Source organism: Euprymna scolopes, chromosome 38 (genome assembly GCF_053919585.1).
Source record: "Euprymna scolopes isolate OS-2025 chromosome 38, ASM5391958v1, whole genome shotgun sequence".
Taxonomy (NCBI): domain Eukaryota; kingdom Metazoa; phylum Mollusca; class Cephalopoda; order Sepiida; family Sepiolidae; genus Euprymna; species Euprymna scolopes.
In genome coordinates, this window is record NC_136519.1 from 76,795,259 (window position 1) to 76,816,812 (window position 21,554).

Sequence of the window (21,554 nt, forward strand, 5' to 3'; positions counted from 1 at the left end):
GCATTAAGCTGTGGAGTTTCTCCTTATATCAGACAATTGCTATTCAATTTGGACAATCCCCTTTTTTATTATTTTTTTTTCACTTTTTTCTCCTTCGCAGTATGGGCTCAAGCTTGACTGCCTACTATCACTTTTTCTTTTTTGCTCAACACATACTGGCAACACCAGGCTAGTTATGTAATAAAAGGAAACATTTGAAAGAAACAGGGCAAAAAAAAAAAATAACATTGCCTTTTGAGAGATGCTGGACTGAAGGAATAAATTACAACATGATTTAATTATTTGTATTGAACTATGTAGCACAATATTACTTTCTGAGTATTTATTAGTTTTGTACTTATTAATTTATTTCATTTGGGTCAGTTCTATATTTAAAATAAAATTTTCATAGAAATGTTAAGCTCATATTTGCTCTGTCAAAAAACCCTAATTTTTTATGCTATTCAGAAAAATATCAGCTTTATAAAAACATATTTCTTGATTAAATATATTTCTCATTCCGTGGAATTTCCACAGGTCCTGCTCGTATATATTAATCCTTGTTAGATATTAATACATAATTAGTGTCTCTTGTGGACAAACGAAGCCCTACACATAGATAATGGTAGCAGTATTATCAATTTTAAAGTAAAATTAATAGGCAAAAAAAAACAACAAAAAAAACAAACAAATTGTATGAATTGTTCAAAACCAGTTAGATTAATCTATCCCTGACGATGAATCCTAAATGATTGGAAAGTGCTCAGACTTATAACGAATATAGCTATTACATCAGCCAATTTCTGCCAGAATTCGGATGTTGGAAAGGATCAAAATAGAATTAATAGACAAAAAAGTGTCTATCTTATTTAAGGATATATATATATCTTATCTAAGGATATATACATATATATATTATTTAAAGGATATATATATATATATTTTAAGGATATATATCTTAAGGATATATATATCTTATTTAAGGAGACATATATATATATATATATATATCTTATTTAAGGATATATATATATATCTTATTTAAGGATATATATATATATCTTATTTAAGGATATATATATATATATATATATATATATATATCTTATTTAAGATTATATATATATATATCTTATTTAAGATTATATATATATATATATCTTATTTAAGATTATATATATATATCTTATTTAAGATTATATATATATATATCTTATTTAAGATTATATATATATATATCTTATTTAAGATTATATATATATATATCTTATTTAAGATTATATATATATATATCTTATTTAAGATTATATATATATATATATATATCTTATTTAAGATTATATATATATATATATATATCTTATTTAAGATTATATATATATATATATATATATCTTATTTAAGATTATATATATATATATATCTTATTTAAGATTATATATATATATATATCTTATTTAAGATTATATATATATATATATCTTATTTAAGATTATATATATATATATATCTTATTTAAGATTATATATATATATATATATCTTATTTAAGATTATATATATATATATATATCTTATTTAAGATTATATATATATATATATATATCTTATTTAAGATTATATATATATATATATATCTTATTTAAGATTATATATATATATATCTTATTTAAGATTATATATATATATATATATATATATATATATCTTATTTAAGATTATATATATATATATATATATATCTTATTTAAGATTATTATATATATATATATATATATATATATATATATATATATATATATATATTTGGGGAGGAGATAAAATTTTTTTTTTTTACATAGGCATCACCACTTATCAAGGCCAAGAGACCACTCGAGGATAAGGGTTAAAGAGGGTACAGTAGAAATTGGACAATATAGTAATCATTAGAAATGGAAATTCGGAAATTTGTTAACTTATATGGAACGGCTCATCAAAAACTAATAGGATTGTTTTGGTGGCAGATTTCAAATCCGCACTGCATAAATAACAGAATTAATAATAATAGACAAAAAAGAAGAGTGTCGCAACTACATCTAAGGGATGTAACTGTGAAATCCACCTGACGATGGCAGCTTTAGATGGATGCTACATGTAAGTAAAATCTCAAAGTGTATATTTTTCAACTTGCTTACCTTTACTTCAGTAATGAACATTGGCAGAATGGAAAGGAGACGACGGAGCATGTGTAAAAGAGAACGTCTCGAGTAAGAATGGCACAGCACAGCAAAGTGTTTGAGGGGGGAGATTCCAAATGTTTTATATAGATGGTGTTGGGGGTGGGTACTACTAAACCTACATTTTAGCCAAGCAATAGGCGGAATTGTCTATCCCATCCCATAATTCATATTAGAGGAGGAGAAGAGAGAGAAAAAGAGAGAGAGAGGGGGGGAGAGAGAGAGAGAGAGAGAGAGAGAGAGAGAGAGAGAGAGAGAGAGAGAGAGAGAGAAATAAATGGAAGAAGTATAGCAAAGAAAAAAAAAAATGAAATATTGCAAGCAAGTGTGAAAAAAAATCTGGTAAACGGGTGCATATAACGAAAAAAACTGTTGGAAAAGAAAGAATAAGAAGTAACATTACAGCAAAAAAAAAAAAAAAAAAAAAGAGGATAGAAATGAAGTGGGGTGGGAAGGGAAAATCTTTTTTTTTTTTTTAAAGGAAACCTAAAAAAAAAAAAATGCAAAAAAAAAAAAAGAAAAGAAAAAATACAAATTAAAAAATAAAACCCAAAAAATAAAACCAAATAAAATAAAAAATAAGAACGGTAAAAAAAAAAAAAATCTGCCAAAAACAAAAAATAATAAAAATAATTAAAAAAGTAAAAAGTTAAAATACAAGCGAAAACTATAAATAATGATAAAAAAAACTAAAAGGTAAAACTAAAGTAAGCGATAAAATTATGAAGCAAAAAATGACAAAAAAAAAAAAAAAACACTGAAAAAAGTTTAGTGTTTTCTTTCTTTTCTTTGTCATTTTTTAAATATTCAATTAGATTATAAAAAAATATTAAAGAAACAAAAACTTTCTTTCATGCTTCAAACGCACTGATGATCAATACCTATTTTTAGATAATGGCTTGGATTAAAGTTTAAATGCAAAAGTCAAGTATCATGGTTCAATTGTGCTCTAAACATAAACATTCATTTCGAACGTGCCCCAGGCATATCAAAGAACCTACTGTTGATTTTATATGCCTGGCCTTACTGCTTGTGCAGTGATAATGACTTGAATTTAAGTTTTGCAATTGTGGTTTAAACTAGTGTTGGGATGATTAATTGGAATCAGAATCAGAAAAATCGGAACTTTTGATGGTATCGGAATCGGAAAAATCTGTGCCTATTTTCCGATGCCAAAAACGATTCTTTCAGTTATCTTTTTTATTTGATTTTGTTTAAAGCAAAATCTTCCACTGCTGGTAGTAATAATAAAATAATAAATATTTATTGATTTTAAACTAAAATCGATAGATTATCCCCAACAAGTTTATTTTTTATGTTTGAGAAAATATATGTACATTTAACGTGTGTTTTTATGGTAATTGGAAAAATAACTCTTTAATTGAATTTTTAGAGATTTCTAAAGAATCGGAATCGGGAATTAAGTACGGAATCGGTAATTGTATCGTATTAAGTACGAAATTGGGAAAAATATTAGAATCGTCCCATCCCTACTTTAAACAGAAAAATTCATTTTGAACACGCCCCTGTCATATCAAAGAACCTACTGTTGATTTTATATGCCTGGCATTACTGCTTGTGCAATGATAAAACTTCTCAAATGCACTTGTGATGTTTGACTGTATAAGGCGTTAACTTAAGTCAAAATCGCCTGTTCCTGCTTTCATCAGATTTTCTCGATTATCAATTTTTATCTGAAGGCATTCTTATGCAAAACCTATCTGAAAACATGTATATTTGTGTGAAATTTCAAAATAATCGACCCAACTGTTTAGGAGTCTGCAGGGAATGAACTTACAAAGTTTGTTTTATATAATAGTAGAGGTAGAAATATATATTAAATATATAAATTTTCATGGTAAACAACTGATGATCCCTATTGGCGTACAAGCAAAGGAATTTTCTAATAAAGACTTGGGGCTAAAAGTTGTTTTGCTTTTTTCATAGTTTTAAAGGTCGAGAAACTTCCAATATATATATATATATATATATATATATATATATATATATATATATATATATATATATATATATATTGAGTAAAACAATCCATAATTGTGAATTAAAAATCAGTTTCAAAAGAAAAAAAAAAAAAAAATCAACTCGAGTGTACGATCGTTTCGGAAACGATGTTCATTTTATTGAAATTAACAATAAGTATTGACAATGGTTTCGTCCTTTAAACATAGTTTCCTCATCAGCAAAAATAGGAGACTATGTTTAAAGGACAAAACCTTTGTCGAATTATTATTAATTAGAAACGATCGTACACTCGAGTTGATTTTGTTTGTTTTTTACTTTTGAAACTGATTTTTAATTCACAATTATGAATCGTTTTGCTCAATATTAACATAGCTCTAGGATACCTACACCTATTGAGCTTATTATATATCTAAAGTACAATGAGCACTGTTTTCTTTTAAAAGTATTAATACATTTACTAATACATTAAAACAAACTCTACTCTTTAGACTCCAGGTCTAATTCCCTATATAAAATATAATTATATACTAGCAATGGGTGCCCGGCGTTGCCCGGTTGTTTTGAGGTGTATGCTGAACAAAAGAAAAAAAAAAAAAAAAAAAAACGGTAATTTTTTTAACTTTGACCCTTATTATGACCCCTTAATATTTATTGTTTTGGGCTCAAATCAAGTTATTAAGTTAAATCCATGTCCAAGGAACCAATATCTAAAATGTCAAGTGTTTAGACCCAAAATTGTTGGAGGAGTTTGGTAGAGTTCTCAAAGGTCAAATCGTTGAAATTTGACCCCTTAACAGCGAAATTTCTGGCCGAAACCCGATCACATCGATTTTCTCAAATCTCAGTACCCTGTATATCAAATTTCGAGTCTGTAGACTAAAAATTGACAGAGTTATTGCGTAGGGAAATGTACACAGACACAACAACTTCTTCCAAACGAGGAAGTTTCATGGGAATATCAAATTCACAAGCTTGTAACTATATACATATACAAAGGTCATTCCAAAAGTAAGGTCTCCTATTTTTCTTTTAACTCAAGAAATTGAAGGTCTATGAAGACAAAAATGGTACTATTGAAATAAGCAGTCTCTTGCATTCCAGGATTTATTTTTCTACATAGTCACCAACATTCTTAATGCACTTTGCCAGGAATTCAATGACGCATCTCTGTTTCTGACGTACATCCATGACAGGAGTCGCTTTCTAAGAGTCTCCTGAGACGGCACTGCTTGATTCTAGTGGCAAGAAAAAATCCCGGATGACTGGAAACAAGCAGAGATAAACAGAAAAGCACATACAGCATCTAGTATTCCCAAATGGTCACCCATTTTAGCACTGACCAGACTTAACGACGCTTAACTCTGGTGATCTAATAGGAACCAGTGTGTCAATGCGATCTTTTTTTTTTTAATTTTCTTCTTTTGAAGATTTATAACGTTGGGTATGGGGCAGTCAAACCAGCTGCTAACAGCTGCTTTTTATTGAAACCAACCGAGAGCTCTTTTTAGTATCCTCGTTGTTCCCTTAAATGCAATTGTCTGGATCTCTTTTGCACTTGGTTCACCAGGAATATTAGTTAAGTAGGACTTCAGGTTCTTCTTCATAAACCCTGTGATGTATGAGATAGTGCATGTGTACTGTAACCAGCAAACTAATCTGCATATTGCATTTCGCAGATTATGTGTCAATTGACATACTACTTAAATGTAGCCATGTCTCTTGACCACCAAAGTATATTTGATTTGATCAAAATTGATCAGATGAGAACCAACCAACATAATTATTAATATCTTGTATTCTCTTGTTGTTGTTTTATCAATGCAATTAACATAATTCTGTTAATTGTCACGGGTAGTGTTCATGATTAGTTACTGCTAGAAAGAGGAATAAAGTCAGATAGCATTTAATTATTAGCATGGTGACGGTGGCTCAGTAGTCAACAACATGGACTGACAACCTAGGTGTGCCTTGTTCAAATCCAATTCGTTCCACCGAAACACTTTCACTTAGGGATGTCAGCAACCTTTATGTGGTCTCACCCGATATCTTTCTAGAAAAAAAAAAATTTAATGAGAAAGATATTGGAGGAGGGGGGGGGGGGGACAAATGCCAACAAAATCATCATAATTAGTGCTCCACAACAAAAATCAGCATCATATACTGTTTAACATCTGTTAAATTGACTTCTAAACTGGTCAGGTTTCATTGGAAGTCATTTCTTTAACTAAAGCAAAATTAATTTTTCCTGACATCAACCCAGTGTGGTTATGAGGACGAGTGTTTTTATAGAGACACCACTTATAGGCAATTACTAGGGATGTGACAACAGCATATTCTTTTCATTCTTCTGACACAAGAATATAGCCGATACAGTTAGACACAGTCAATCAACCGAGAACCACATTAGTCTACATAAAATCATATAAGATATTAACGGATATATACTCAAGAGCCAAAACAATAAAAAGAATATTCTATTGTCACAGCCCTAGTGATTACCCATCAAGGCTAAAGAGCACTGCATTTACCATTTCTACAACTTAAATGAATCTTCTAGGGCAGTGGTTCTCAACCTCTTTTTTTAACCCTTCTCATCATGTATCAGGGTGATATCTCCTCCAACCTTTCAAAAAATGCCCGACTTGAAATGCACATTCATACTAACGATAATAACTAATACTAATATACTAGGATTTAATGCAAATGTTAGTGGATAGAAAATCCAACATGGCCCTTCAGTAGCAATGGACAATGTTCACTGTTTTCTGTTACCCTGGATGCAGTATGTGTCTGCTAATCTGTGATGCCAATCTTCCCTGAAACTCTGAAATGCCTCCAAATTACCTTCTGGTTGAGAAACCCTATTCTAGGCTATATCTACCGTGAACCTGCATCTGTGTGCACATACACAGGTCATGATCGTTCGCTCATTGTGTTTGGATTCTAAACTTGATTTCAACACACCAGTAGTATCAATCATATCATTGCTATCATTGTTGTAACAAAATGGTTCTTCCTCCAGACAAAAACCACAACTTCAATTTAAAACAAGTAACAATGTTTCATTTTGAGAAGTTACAATGTGATACTGGGTTTCTTCTACAAATAAGACAAGCATATCCCCAAACAAATATAAAAAACCCATCAACTTAAGGTTCATCTACCACTGAGTCACAGACACCCAACTGAACCACCCTTGCTAGAATATGTATATGTGTGATTTGTGATCAACCAATCAGCCACCTATTTGAAAATCATGAGTCAATTTATCTATAGACATAAAAAAAAAAAAACTTACTTTTCAGTGAAGGATCATCCTCCTCAATCAAACTCTTTTAAAGAAGAGACTTTGTTGATTCAGTTACCCTGTGTGCTGCAACCTGGGAGAGTTCATCCACAAAGAAATAGCTCCAGAACCACTCAAAGGTTGGTAGAGATGATCGGAAGGCCAGCTGAAAACGTGGTTACACACAATCAAAGAAGGCCTCAAACCTAGCTCCAGTCCATAGTTCTACGGTGTTCACCACTAGTTCTCATACTGGCTGCTTATCACTATCTTGGCCACTGTGATCTGTCGTGTATGATCTGTGTTCATCCAGGATGTTGTGTTTTATGAAAGAAGCCAGCTAAACACATTCTGAGTGAATGTTGTCTCAAGTGAATTTATTATTAAATTAAAAATAGCATGATCTTTAATGTGCTATGAATCAGTGTGTTGACCGAAAAAATAAATCTTATATGAACAGTCAAACCAGCCTATTTGGCATAATGGTAAGAGTGTTTGCTAATGGAGCGAGAGACTGGAGTTCAATCCTTGATCAAGTCATACAAAGTTTTACGTTTGTGAAAATATATGCACACTAGACTTAGCTTATTAAAAAGGGCAAAAGTTATCGCCGATTGACTTAGAATGAATGCTTTATATCAAAGTGATTGCTTAACATTGTTAAATTAGTGTTCATTTTTGTATTAAATACTAATCTCTGCTAATCCGTAACTGTGCATGAGACAGTATATACTTAGTTCGCTGCACCTTTTTATAACAAGGGTATATACAAAATTTCAACCAGATTGGTTTAGTGGAACAAACAGACAAGCTGACAGACAGACAGACAGATTGACTAAGAGAAATATAATATAGATATATGGGTTTTTACAGTAATCAAAGGAAATTTTTTTAATTCTATAAGTAAATATCAAGAGATTTAAAAAGAATCAGAATCGAGAATTTAGAACAACATCGGAAATGGTATTGGAATCAGGAAAAATATCGTAATTATCCAATCATGAGTTGCAATGCAGAAGTGGCTGCAGTTTGGGCAACTTTAGTCTCAATAGCAAGTCAGAACTAATGGTCATCAATGTGCACACCACAAATTCACAGAATGATGGCCATATCATTCATCTGCGCCCTCAGAAAAACTGAATTAGTGACTGTCCAGTGTTCATTTGCATATAAAAATACAATACCAACATTTACACTATTGTAACAAGTGATAGTGACACACAAAAAAAGAACAAAAGAAAAAGATTAAAAAAAAAATATGAGATCAATATGAAGAAAAGATGCAATAATGAAAAAAAAAAAAAGAAAAAAAAGAAAAAGATAACCAGATGTGAAGTTGCGTATTGGTTGCTGAACTCTACTTGAATGCTTTTATAGATACTTAACACGTATTTGTACTCTACTTCAGAGAAAGTATGCCATGGTAACAGGACATAATGTTTTCAACACGAGTTCTATGGTCACGTTTTTTGTTTTTTTTTAAATAAGATTTATTTTTAAACGATAACAATTACTACAGCTGATACAGACATCAGATAAGACGGTGGTCGATTTGAATGTTAGAATTTTCTAATGTTAAGTAATTAAAATTAACTGGACCAGAACAAATAGCAATAGGTTATTTTTGTTGTTTTGTTAGAAATGTTTTTTCATTGATTAATTGATAACAGGTTGGGCAATGTCAAATAGAAAGAACAATAAACTTGCTAGACATGAATTTGATCCACACGGAGTGCTCTTTCTCTATTTATACATGTACTTCTGTCTGTACTGATATAGCTAATTATATACGTGTATCCACGAAAACTAAAAAGAAAGAGAACTAAAAAAAAAAAAAGAAAACCCACAAGACACATAAAATAAAAACAAAAAACACTATGATGTAATGATGGTAAAAATGTATATGTTTTTTAAGTGAAAAAAAAAAAAAATGTTACATGTGAAAATTTGGAAGGGGAAGACTTTCTTTTTTTTTTTTTTAGAAAAATTACAAAAAAAAAAAAAAAAAAAATGAAAATTTTTGGTAAACAATTGGGGAAAAAAATGTTAAATTTGTAATGATGGTAAAAATGTGTGTGTGTTTTGTATAAAGTTGGAAACAAAATGGATTTCTTTTTTTTTTTTTTTTTTTTTTAATTTGGAAAGAAAATGTTACATGTTGAAATTTGAAAAAATAATTGTGCTTTACAGTAAAAAAAAAAAAAAAACTGAACCCCAACTTTTACTGCATATGCTCAGAAACCACTTTTTACCGTATGTTTTTTTTTTTTGTATCAAGTTAGAAAAAATGACTTTTTCTTTTAAATTTGGAAAGAAAATGTTACATTTGAAAATTTGGAAGGGGAAACTTTAAAAAAAAAAACTTTTCTAAAAAAGTTACAAAAAAAACAATTGAGATTTTTGGTAAACAATTGGCAAGAAAAATGTTAAATTTGTAATGATGGTAAAAATGTATGATTTTTTTTGTATTAAGTTAGAAACAAAACAAATTTTTTTAATATGGAAAGAAAATGTTACATGCGGAAATTTGGAAAAATAATTGTGCTCTGCAGTAAAAAAAACTGAACCTCAACTTTTACTGAGCATGCCCAGAAACCACTTTTTACTGTTGTAAACAAAAGTATAAATAAAAAAATGGCGGCCAGAGAAAAATATTGGAGTAAACATCGGTAGAGTGAAAGTGTTAACATTGTAAACAGTTCTTGTCAGCGTGAATTTCAAATGTGATATTTGTTTGCAACAAACTCGAATACACCTGAAACAAAATCGGATAATCCTAAAAAGGAACTTTTGAAAGGTAATTTTCCAGCGGTCAATCAGTGTATTTTCACCATCTATAATATAAATTTCACCTGTCTGTTTAAATGTATATATGTATGTATGTTTGCCTAAAATTTTCAACAGAGGCGACGGATTTTCACAAGATCAGTATCGTTTTGAAGCTCAACCCTTCAGACAACAAATTGAAAAATTGGCTAAAAACATTAATTCTTTCACCCTCAGCAGGGCACTTTTCTAAAGGGAGAGGTCGCTTTTTTTGCTGATATTTACAAAAGTCATCCACGCTTTTCGATTGACTAGCCTTAATTTAAACCTTCGCCACTTCCAGTTTGGCAATGGGCACAACAGCAAAGATGTCACTTTTTTTTTTTCCACATTCTTTTCCTCCTTCGCAGTATGGATTTGAGACTTTTTTTTTTTTTTTGCTCAACACACGCCTCCAAACACCCGGGCAATGCCGGGCACCCAAGCTAGTCAGTTCTAGGTGAAAGTCTTGTTGGGGTTGAAAGCTCAATCTTCAGTTCAGGTGAGTCTAGGAATACAATTAAGAATTACTTAAGGACTTCTACCCAAACATAGCCGACGTAATAAGAGCAAGGTATCTCCATAGATTAAATAAAGGGTTCCGTTTGAAATTCCATAGATTACTAAGTTTGATGAGATGCACCTGAAGAAGGTCGGAGGTTACATTGGCCAAAATGTTGTGAAAATAACAACCATGATGAGAACAATAATTTGAAAAGCAAATAAAAATCATCAATCCTCATCTCAAAAATTCCGAAACAAATAAAACAAACAAATGAACAAAACAGAAGAAAAAAAAAAAAATCAAGCTTAACTCCTTTGCACTGCTATACTCCTGATGCTATGTATTGCTAACGAGTTTTGTACTGTATTGAACCAGGAGTAAACATGTTCTCTTGATACCTTTCTTGGAGACAGAAATGGGAAGTTCGAGTCAGGAGACTCGGGGATGAAATTAGGTTCTTTTTCTTAATTGAGTTGTTCGTTTTTTTCACACCCCTACCTCACCTCACTCAGTAGAGAGTCAGAGTTAGAGTCACCCCCTCCACACTCCAGTCTGTTGTAGTCAGTATTAAAAAAAAAAAAAAAAAAAAACCTGGAGTCAAAATTTGGATATTTTTTTTTTTTTCGTTTGGAAAATTTTTATATATTGATGAAACAACAACAATATCATTTTAATGTCAAACTATATATTCATTTACTCATAATGAGGATTCATTTCTTTGATTAGAAATTGCTTTTGAGTGGATCATCCCAAATGTGGGAAAGAGGGGTCTAAGTAGTCCTAGTTATCAAGAAACTTACACAACATTTCACCCCAAGAAAGTTTTAGCAGCAACTGATATTTAAATTTCAAATCTTTCCTTTTTTTTTTTTTTTTTGTATTTATAAGGAAATCACCACTTATCAAGACTCAAAAGCCACTCGAAGATAAAGGTTAATGAATGTAAATGGCAGTGTCAAAATCGTTAATGGCGTAGCTTAAGTAGAATTTGGATTATTTAAGGGGATGGCTCAACAGGAACTTGTTTACATTGGACTTGAAGTCGGCTGGGAAGCAGGCCAGTGAAACAGTGTTCCACAAGCAGGCAGTTCTTAGAAAGAAGCTTTGTTCATGGAAGATGCATTTAGATTTTGGCACAGATAGAGAGTGAGGCAAATTGTTCCTCTGTCAAATGATCAAACTAACCAATCAACTCTCAGCTCTTCAGATCAGCTGCTTGTACTCCAAATCAAATGGAACAGCAAACGGGACCCATAGAAAGCTAAAAATCAACCAGGCTTTAACTGACTGAAACTTCAACATATGAATGCGCCATGGGCCTCAAGTTTCCAGTAAACATTGCTTCTAACAAAAAGCAATTATTACAATGGGGGCATAAATTTTCAACGGAAATTGATTAGAACAAACTGACATGCTCATTACTGAATTAACTAACCAAATATATAGGAAACAAACTGTTCATGAAAATTCCATTTGCTTATATCAAGCCTAAAATGTCATTGACACCCTCCCCTCCCTGTCTGAATTGGATTTATTCTAGGCAGGTTAAACCAGCTTCCTCTGATAGAGGAAGTTTCTAGGGAATATCAAATTGACAAGCAGTCCACAGTCGCATGTATATTCTGATCAAGGAGATGACGATATTAAGTTTTGGATTTATAGCAACATCCTCCTACATACAGCACCTGGTATTCCTAAATGGTTACCCAGCTGATAGTGACCAGGTTCAAAGTTATTTAACTAAGATGATTTAACAAGAATCAGTGTGTCAACATGATCATGTTGTATACTGATGTAAAATGTCATTGGTTGGTCAGCAAACAAATCATTTGCATAATTGAATGCAGATACTTTGTTATCCTGGATGTCAGTCTCAAACCACTTCTTTTAAAATAACGACTGTCCCCTTCGACTGGCTTATCATTGTCCATCTTGGCCTTCGGGCCGTGATCAAAGTGTAGTATCTGTTCCGGCAGATACTGCAAGCAAAGACCAGATGTGGGGGAAACCCCACATACCTGACCTTTAACCAGCTCCCATTTCCCACCTCTCGGGAGCTGGTCCCCTTTTTCCCTTCCCCCTCCCTTCACTCCTCACATTAAAAATTGGCCTTGTGCCTAATTTGCTCGGTGGGGGAGCAAATAAATACCATCTGTTCTTCAGATGCTGCACTTCTATTTCTTGTTCTCTTTCAGTGGAGGAGAAATCCTTCACGACTGAGACAATTTTTATTCTTGTACCTTTTCTCCACGTTAAAAAACGACCCTGGTGTCTAACTCTGTCCCGTGGGGAGGCATAGTAAATAGGTACAATCAGTCAGGTGAGTGAAGGAATGATAAACATGCACAGTAGTACCGTGTGCTCAATATCTACGACTTGTGTCCTACACCCCCCTCCCTAACAGCTTTACATCTTTTAAAGACTCCCATCAAGTTTATACTTCTTTCAGTCTAAAGACATCATCATATTCGTTTTAATGTCCATTTTACATACTGCCATGTGTTGGACGGCCTTTTGATAACTGACTTCCAATCTAACCTATCTCGAGTCAGTTTTTTTATGGCTCTGTCTTTCAAGTCTATCCTTATCACTTCCATGTTTTAGAAGAGCCTACCCCTTGCAACTAACACTGCTACCTCAGCGGTTTTACACCTACTAACCTAAAAAGTCAGCCATTTTTTCAATGTGAACATACCAACAAAGTTTCCTGTTCTACAAACATATCTCTATACTGTTTAGATTCAGTCTTTATTCATCCCATTTTTCTCTCTTTTTTTGTTTTCCTCAAAGGAATCGCCACTTATCAAAGCCCAGAGGCCACTCAAAGATAAGAGTTAAAGAGAATACAATAGTCAAAGGGACAATATAGTAATCCTTAGAAGTGTAAATTTGGTAAATAGGATTACTTAAGGGAAACGGTTCGTCAAGAACTTGTTTACATTGGACTTAAAGACGATCATATTGTAGTCAGCTGGAAAGCAGGCAAACAGAAGACAGTTGCCAAACATTCATTGAGAAACACTCGTCTAGCTGAACACTAGGAATAATCCCCCCCCCCCATTCTTTATCTGTACCTAAACCTAAACGTAGATTCCATGAACAAAGCTTCTTTCTTAGAACTGCACACCTGTGGAATTGTCTTCCGTTTGCCTGTTTTTTCCAGCTGTGCAGTTCTAAAAAAGCTTTGTTCATGGAATCTACGTTTAGGTTTAGGCCCAGATAAAGAGTGGAGGAAATTATTGATCATGTTTTCACGAGTGTTTCTTGTGAATGTTTGGCAAGGGGGGGGGGCTATAGATTGGAGCTCAGACGAGTACTTGCCATGAAAATAACGAATTCATTTTTATCGCTTCCTGTTTTCCTTGGTCTTCGCCATGAACTGAACCTGTTAACTCAACTGTTCTACATATCACAGGATTGTCATCCATCCTTTCAACGTGGTCATACCATCAACGTCTCCTGTTCTGCTCACATTTCTTAATCTTCCTAAAATTTTTTTTTACTCAAACAATGTCATGTATGTTGTGTTTCTTAGCATACCGACACTAGTTTGTTAAATTGCTGCTTATTTTTAGTGACAACAACATTTTCACTTGTTTTGTGAGGAGATGCAATTAGATTTCCTTTTTTTTTTCTTTTTTTAAATTTGTTTTTGTGGTTGAAATCTGTACACATTTTTCATTAAATAAAAACTACTAACTTTCCAGTGACCTTTTTCAAATAGTCTAAATGCAGGATATTATTATATCAACAGAGTTGACTTGACACTTATTTAGTTTTCCTCTACATTTTTTTTTTTTTTTTATATCCGATGAAATTATCGGATAAAATTTCCTCATGTTAAATAGCCATCTTTATTTACTTGCAAATGGAAGTATTAGTAACTAGCAGCGAGACCTAACGTTGCCCGGGATTAACTGAGGATCAATGAGTATCCAACACTTCCAACGCTTTTATTGTCATCAAAATCTGTAAAATTCCCTATTTTTTTTTCAATCAAATCAATAGATTGCTTGCTCTTGTTGGGAACTCACCATAGTGCACTGGAAGAAAGCTTGCCTCCTTGTAGTGACTTAGTCCACAATACATTGTAGTTTACATTGCACTGTAGAGAAGCTACTGTTGATTTTTATAAAATTATTTTTCATAATATAATGAATTAAAATTTAAAATGCAAAAGTCAAGTATCATGGTTCAGTTATGCTCTAAACAAATATTCGTTTCGAATGCACCCCTGTTTTATCAAAGAACCGACTGTTGATTTTATACACTAGGCCCTTCTGTTTGTGCAGTGATAAAACTTCTCAAATACACTAGTGACATTAGGCTATATAAGGGCATTAACTTTGGTCAAAATGAAATTGTTCCTTCTTTAGTCGAATTTTTTTGGTTATTGATTTTCAATACTTATTAGAGACACTCTGATAAAAAGAAACCCTATCTAAGAATACTCCCAGACACAAAGTACATTCGTATGAAATTTCAAAAATCAGCCCAGCCGTTTCGGAGTCCATCGAGAACACACACACACACAGTCAAGTGCCTTTTATATATAAACTAGCCTGGGTGCTCGGTATTGCCCAGGTGTTTGGAGGTGTGTGTTGAGCAAAAATAAGGTGGTAGTAGGCATACCGCAAAGGAGGAAAAGAATGTGAAAAAAAAAAAAAAAAAAAATCTTTGCCATTGCGCTCATCACCAAACTGGAAGTGGTGATGGTTTAAATTAAGGCTAGTCAATTAAAAAGAGGGGATGACTTTAAAAAATATCGGCAAAAAAAAAGCGACCCCTCCCTTTAGAAAAGTGCCCAGTTGAGGATGAAGGATGATGTTTTTAGCCAATTTTTCGATATTTGTCATCCGAAGGGTCGAGCTTTAAAACGATACCGATCTCGTGAAAAACCGTCGTTTCTGTTGAAAGTTTTAGGCAGACATACAAACATAGATTTAAACAGAGGTGAGATTTATATTATAGACTAGCGGGGGGTACCCAGCGTTGCCCGGGTGCTTGTAGGTGTATGCGTTTGGGGAGAGGGGGTAAAGAAGAACAAAAAGGAAACTTAACCCTGTTTAAATATTAAAAAAAAAATGATAAAAAAACAGCGATTTTAAAAATGGAAAAAAAAAAATAAGGGAGGGGGTTTGGTGACAGGTCGGCTCGAACCCAGAGCCTTGAGGCCCATAGGCTAAGCCTGAACACATGCGCTACAGCGACAGTCAATGTAAGAGCGATTAAGAAGTTAATGTCAAACATCACGCTATTCCCCAGTTTTAAATGAGATCAAGTCGTTATACTGCGGGATAGTTGACGGTGACGTTTACATCTGGTTAGAATCCAGTTTCGCTGTTTTTATACTGAAAAGTGAAACCAACATGCGGCGATCCGAATATGTGGAATATTTATCTTTTGAAAGTCGGGCAAATCAAATAGATCCCCGTCGTTAACTCGTAGATATTATCATTTAGACGTGATATAAAAAGTTTTAAGAAGAAGTGAGTTGACCGATCGCTTCTCAGAAAAATGCCTTTCTCGAACATACACAAAAAGCGAACATACATACATACACATGCACATTTTTGCTTTCATATATATAGATGTCGTACCTTCTCCAAGTAATGTCATCTCAATAAACAGCACGAAGCTGGATACTCCACCAGACTAGATGAATTCTTGTCCTGGAATCCAGTAAAACCAAGAGACCACAAGAAATATATAGTATGACACATATTTAAATGGTCAATTGGGGAAGGGAAAATTATGTTCTCAACTTCTTTACTAACTTATTGTTTGAGGTGTAAAGACGAACTTTACTGAAATAAAAATATGAAGTAAAATGAAAACAAAAAGGAGAATATGTCGTAATAAGATCTTGGCATTTTTGTTATCTCTCCCACCTCTCTCGGTTCTGTTTAACTCAACATCATTGGGAAAAGTAACTTCTAAGGTTTCTCTCTTTGTCAACTGAAGTACAAAAAAACAAAAGGAGAAACTTTAGAAGTTAGTGTTCCCAATGATGATGGGTTAAGCAGAGCTGAGAAAGAAAAAAAAAAAAGAAAAAAAAAAAAAGATAAAATACCAAGGTTTTATGTACGACATAAAAAGAAACTGGAATCTTAGGAAGATCTCCATCATCCCAGTAATCATATGAGCAACCTGACACATGAAAAAAGAATTTCAAAAACCACCTGCCAAATATACCCGGTGAATCAAGTGCAAGAGAGTTACAAATAATTGCACTTTAGGAGACGGTCAGAATCTTAAAAAGATCTCTCGGTTGGAATGTATGATATAGTGGATGAATATCTCGCATCTGTTAGAATGCCTTATCTCCACCTAGAGAAAATTAGGAAACTTAGAAAGAAAAATAAAAAAGACAAACTTTATCAGAATTTTCACACAAGCAGAATATTCTTTGGAAGAGGATAAAACATTGAAAGTAATACATTTCAAAGAATTTGGGGGGATTTTAACAAAAGCTAACAACAAAAAAAGGATAAAAAAACAAAAAAAACAAACACATATGCAACAAATAAATGTTACCAAAGGCAAGATAAGTTACTTTCCTACCAATCTATATAAGTTTATTTGTGTTTTAACAATTGTTAAGGTGTTTTCTAGTTTAATAAGTTTAAGTTAGAATGAGAAAAGAAAAATGGCTGGCATTAGACAATCACATGCAGTCTTGATAACTGTTAAAAAAAACCCCAAAATTATACAAAAGAAAAAACATCTAATAAAAATATTTCAGTTGAACATTATATTTTCACATGATCGATGACAGTTATTAGCTATGATGCTGTGTAATTTTCAATTTTGAGCGATTATCAAAACTTCATACAACCGACTAATGTCAGCAATGTTTTTTTTTTTGTCTTGTTTTGACTTAACAGAATTGGTCCTGAGTTTGACTTTAAAAGGCATCCAGTGGTGAGGTCCTATTTGGGAGCTGTCGGGAATGTGGAGATGGCCCTTAATTACCATTGCTCCGAGATTCACTTTGCCTCAAAATGTTAGGGCATCTGGTGCTACCAAAATTAGGCTGACTTCCTGACCAAAAATGCACTAAACAAAATGGTGACCGGGAACCGCCTGTAAATTAAATGTTCCCTTGACACTTCCCCTTTGGAGGAAGTGGGTTCAACCCATCTAGAATGAATGCCATACAACTTAACAGAATTGTTATTGTTGTGTATTAAACTAAAAAAAAATGCTTTAAATTATGTTAAAACACAAATAAAATTATATAGATGGATAGAAGAGTAACCTATCTTGCCTTTGGTAACATTTATTTGTTGTATATGTTTTTTTTTTTTACTCCCTTTTTTGTTTCGTTAGCCATTGCAAAAAAAAAAAAAAAAAAAAAAAAAAAAATGCCTGATTTTTTTAAAAATTTCATTCAATTTCTAGTCAATTTGACCATTACATTCTGAGAGTAATGATAAGTATGCCACTGTCTGTGTTACGAAAGCAGTTTGTTTATTTTTTAATATCTATAGCAAAATCTGTAATTTTGAGCTGGTGAAAAAGAAAAAAAATGTCTGAACTTATTCCATTAACTATTTTTGTATTCTCCCTCACTCTTGATTCTCCCTGTGGAGAATTTCCTCTTTCATTTTCCCTATACAACCTATAGAATATATTGTCATTTCCACCACATACCATTCACTATAATTGCACCGTGACTTTGGTAAGGAGACATCTACAGAAACTGGGCATAAGTCCAAGGCATTTAGACAATGTCAATTCCCAGACGCGCAACTACACAGATCTTAGTAAGCAAATACGTTAAAACAATCGACAGCATTTTGTACTGAAAACTGTAAAAGACCATGAACTTATCTAAAGTCGAATTTGCTGAATTTAAGCTATAGGGTTCACTCTATGTCACCTTGCAGCGACTTTTCAACAAGAAAAAAATAAAGAATATAATAAACATATGACTTTTAGAGAGTGGTGGAAAGGAAAGGAGAAAGAGATGAAAAGGGTGGAAAGAAGAAGAAGGAGAAAGAGAAAGAGAGAACAAAGAAAGATTCTACAATCTGTGATAGCATTCATTGTACCAATCATGAAGACTCTGAAAAGGTGGCAGAAGTATTAGGTTGGTGCAAAAATAATGTTTTTTGACGTTCAACTATATATATAAAAACGGTACTATTTTTGCACCAACCTAATATTTAACAATGAAAATCCTATTTTAAACTTATGTGTGACAAACCAATGGCCGACAAACAAACCAAATGCTTTTAACGAGGAAACTTTGTTGGTTTGGCCACACTGCACAATACAACACAGGAGAGTTCATTCATAAAGCAATGCCTCCAGAACAACTCCAAGATTGGCAAAGACACGTTGGTGAAGACGTGGTTACTCACCATCAAAGCTGATGTCAAACCTACCTCCGATCCACAGATTTACGATGTTCACTGCTAGTTCTGAAAATGACTGCCCATAACTATCTTGCTCACTGTGGACCGTTATTCATGGTTAGCATTCATTCAGAGCATTGTATGTTTTATGGGAGGAACCAGCTCGACCCTTACTCAGTGAATGCTGCCAAAGTAAATGGACAGAGACTTTTATAGAAATGAATCACAGAATCAAAAAATGCTATTTAAAAATTAAGTATGACAATGATATTCCAAAGATTGACAAAGCTAGTCTCTTCTACAATTGTTTAGACGAGACATGCCAAACTCTGCGTCCTGCAAGTGCCATAGAAGTCAGCTTGTTTTTTCATTAAAGGCCACGCTCCTACAATTATGACAGAAGATGTTTCTTTTGATTTAGAAACATAAAATAGTTTTATCCTATTAAAGAATGTATAAACGTACATGTAGTCAAAATATATATATATCACAAAAGAAATTAGCATTAGATGTTTATCATTTCATTACATTTAAATTAAAGCATTAATTGTACCTGAATGTAACAGCATCAAATCCAACGCACATAAATTACAATGGTTAAAAATGAACAAATATTCAAACATTTTCCACGTTTCATTTCGAGTCTCGACACCTGCTGTCAACAACCTTTGGCATGTCAAGCTGAAATTTCAGTGCAGTTCAGAGTTTTATCAGAGATTACAACTAATGATCAGTCAACCTAGTTCCCTGAAAAGTTCTGATATGAAAGATTGTAAATCCCTCTAGAGTTGAACTTCTTTTAATAAAGATAATGATAACTCGTAAAATGTTGTGTCTGTGATGTTCTAAAAGTTTCGACCAGTCGATTCAATGCCAAAAAAGACTTTCCTAAATCAAGGATAGAGAAGAAATTCTTGCTACTTTTGTTAGATAATGAGCAAGTCTGTCTTTAAAATTGCCTTGCATGTTTTTTGTGCGTGTGAGTGTATATTGTATTTTTAATAACTAAATGAACGATTTCTTAGGTGGTATAAGAACAAAATGCCGTTTATTTGACATTTAGAGCTTACTAGCTAGGGTACCCTGCATTGCCCTGGTGTGTAGAGGTGATGTAATAAGGATATTAAGCAAGGGTGAGGCGTAAAAAAAGAGAGAGAAAAAAGCAGCGAATAGACAAAAATCACATAAATAACTGTTTAAATGTTAAAACTTTCAAGAAAAAAAAAAAAATTAATAATCCGGCATTGCTTGGGTGTATTGAGTAAAAAGAAATCAAAACAACAACTAGGTGGAGAGAGGTGTTAAAAAAAATAAATGTGGTAGTAGGCAGCCAAGCTCGAACCCGTAATGCGAAGGAGAAAAAAAAAATGTGATGTCTTAGTCGATGTCTCCATCATGTGACCAGAAGTCGAGAGCATCAAATTAAACATAGTCAATCAAAAAGAAAAGATGACTTGCACAAATGACGATGCAAAAAACCTACCCCTCCTTGTAGAAAATTGCCCAGTTGAGAGTGAAGGAATGAATGTTTTTAGCCAATTTTTCAATATTTGTCATCTGAAGGATGGAGCTTCAAAATAATACCAGTTTGGTCAGGTTTCGATGTGTTCGTCAGAAATTTTTGGCAGACATACAAGCATAGAAACACACTTTGCCTTTTATACATTAGACTAGCCTGAGTGCCCGGGTGTTTGGAGGTGTGTAACTGAGCAAAAAAAAAAAAAAGTAGTAGTAGGCAGGCAGACTCGGACCCATACCACGAAGGAGGAAAAAAAAAAAAAAAAAATGTGACGTCTTTGCTGTTGCGTCCATCGCCAAAGTGGCGAAGGTTTATATTAAGGCTAGTCGATCGAAAGGAGGGGCTGACTTTCAAAAATATTGGTGAAAAAAGCGACCCCTCCTTGTAGAAAAGTGCCCAGTTGAGGGTGAAGGAATTAATATTTTTAGCCAATTTTTCAATATTTGTCGTCCAAGGGGTTGGGCTTCAAGACACTACCGATCTCGTAAAAATCTATTGCCTCTATCAAAAGTTTTAGGCAGACATACAAACATACATACATTTAAACAGATATGTGAGATTTATATTATAGACTATCGCGGGTACCTGGCGTTACCCAGGTGTTTAGAGGTGTGTGTGCTTTTAGGTAAATCAAAACAAAAGAATAAGCAAAGTAACAAACCCTAAAATTTCTTAATTTTTTCGAGGGGGGGGTAGGTAAGTAGGAAGGATTGAACCCGAACACTTGAGGTGAAGTTGGAAAATACAGTGTGAAAAAAAACATGAGATGTTAACCGCTCGGCCAGCAAGAAAGAGTAACTGGAACATGTTTGAATTTATTCAAGTATTAAGAATTAGCAGGTGCCCGCACTTAATGACTTAATGAGGTCAAATATTAGTAGCGGAGTTAACTTTCACTG

At 33.0% G+C, this 21,554-nt stretch overlaps 1 protein-coding gene across 3 annotated transcripts in view; it reads right to left on the reverse strand.

Moving 5' to 3' along the window:
• The window catches only part of LOC145263195 (uncharacterized), a 142,218-nt gene that overhangs the window by 66,853 nt on the left and 53,811 nt on the right, over positions 1-21,554 (reverse strand). The window contains exon 1 of one of the 3 annotated variants that reach the window (XM_080120261.1): positions 2,153-2,394. The exons of the other annotated variants lie outside the window; for them this stretch is intronic. The gene's annotated coding sequence lies outside the window, so the exon portion shown is untranslated. Of the gene's footprint in view, positions 1-2,152; positions 2,395-21,554 lie in introns of those variants that run through there. 3 annotated transcript variants of the gene reach the window in all.